Genomic DNA, 2,247 nt, shown 5'->3' with positions numbered 1-2,247 from the left:
AAGTCCATGATGATCACTTTCATCTTCTTGATGTTAAGTTCAAGGTTATTTGTGGCACACCACCTGGCCAAGTGCTGCACCTCATCTCTATAGGCCCTCTCATTGTCGTCTTTGATCAGGCCTAGCACTGTGGTGTCATCTATGAACTTGATTATAGAGTTGAAGCCATAAACAGTAGCGCAGTCATGGGTGAACAGGGAGTACAGAAGTGGGTTCAGCACACAACCTTGTGGCATGCCAGTGTTCAGGGTGATGATGGAGGAAAAGAGGTTATCTAACTTAACAGACTGGGGCCTAGTTAGAAAGTCCAGAATATAAGTTTCGACTGTCTAGATGGGTCTGATGAGGATCCAATGTGGCCGGGAGGATTTTAAGTGTAATTTGACCATTCTCTCGAAGCACTTTGCAATGATGGGGTTGAGTGCAACCGGACGGAAGTCATTGAGGGCCAAGGCAGCGGAGTCTGCGTTTTCATTCGGTGAGGTACATACCGCTTATTTGGTAATGTTTTCGGTACCCAAGCCTGTAGATCTAAAGGTGAAGTATTCACAAGTCCCTTTAGTTACTTGTAACTGAGTCCCAACCCTGGAATAAATCAGACCAGATCCAAATCATTGGATCAGGTCAGCGCTGATCATGCTGTGTGTCATAATCATCACGGGAGAAAAATGTATTCTTTCCCTTATTCCACCACCCCTCATCTTCACGCCTATACTTTCACTGTTAAATGTCAAATATCCAATCTTCCCAGACGGACAAAGTATTTCACCTTGGTCCGCCACAACGACCTAAGAGATAGCAGAGCATCGCAAAGGATCAGTTGGAGGACAGAGTGTTGATTTCATTATATTATGATGTTATGAGGTGATGAATTCAAAGAGAGAGAGAAGACGGGAAGGAAAAGATAAAAAGCCAAAAGGATCTGAGGAATCAAGGAAAGTGGTTAGAAAGACAAGAATAACTCTTCATCAGCATGACACCAGGCCCAGACATTAACATGCTTGTTTGACATGGCCAGAATAAATGACTGACATTAGGATTAGTCCAACTTGTCCTGGATATCTGTGGGTGTGCTTCCTCTTCACCTCTAAGTATTCAACATTGGAACTTTAGTAACTTTGGTTTAGCACACAAACTAATACTGGGAAGGTGCATTCTCTCAAACACCGAACTATAAGAACAACTCCTCTTCACTTTCATCAGTTAGGCATGCTTAGCTTCAGCTACCTGTCATCTTCTTCCATGTCTGTGTGTGTGTGTGTGTGTGTGTGTGTGTGTGTGTGTGTGTGCGTGCGTGCGTGCATGCGTGTGTGTATGTATGTGTGACAAAGTGCTGCCATTATCCCCCCTTGACAAAAACCTCTCAGAGGGCAATTTCTAGAAATTATTTCAACAATGGAGCACGCCAAATGTCAGCATTCACTAATTATGTTTATGCTAATTGTTAATTAGTGTCTTAATGGGATGATCTTAATTAACAAAAGGTTTGTGGCTGCTGCTGGCAATGGGGCTGCCATAAAGGAGATGTAATTGCTGCACACTGCTTGATGAACATGGATTTATTGGGCATTTTAACTACAGTGCTCGTCGTTTAATTCTATGATGGATAGAATGGACAAATAGAGCAAATACAGTGTGTGTGTGTGTGTGTGTGTGTGTGTGTGTGTGTGTGGGTGGGTGGGTGGGTGTGTGTGTGTGTGTGTGTGTGTGTGTGTGTGTGTGTGTGTGTGTGTGTGTGTGTGTGTGTGTGTGTGTGTGTGTGTGTGTGTGATGAGCGGTAGGCAGAGTTAGCAAAACAAGAAGAGTTTTTTTTTTTTTTTTGCTGAAGCCCAGGAAAGTGAATATCCCTGACTGAGGGCCCTTCGAAACCACCAACAAAATTACTTTTAAATAATTTATAAATAATGGACAAAGTGTTTGCTTCTGTTTGGGGCCCTGGGCTAAAAGTTAGTGGGCATTAGCCCTGGCCAATATGTTCTCATCCAACCTGGCAAAGTAGAAATGTAATAATCACTCATTAGCATTACACATCCTCTGTGTTTAACCCACTGAACAAAAGACGCACCGGCGAGTCCAAGCAACGTTTGACAACACTCCTACTCAAACAGCAATATTACAAACATGTTGTTTTAGATATGTTATTTGTATATTACGCTACTTTTGTGAACCCAAGAGATTTGTAAATTAATTTCAAGCCCCAAAACAATTGTGTGTAGGTTTGTTTTCACAAGACATTTGAGAAATTTC

This window comes from Sander lucioperca, chromosome 1, assembly GCF_008315115.2.
Source record: "Sander lucioperca isolate FBNREF2018 chromosome 1, SLUC_FBN_1.2, whole genome shotgun sequence".
NCBI classification, from domain to species: Eukaryota; Metazoa; Chordata; class Actinopteri; order Perciformes; family Percidae; genus Sander; species Sander lucioperca.
This window is presented reverse-complemented; position numbering follows the sequence as displayed.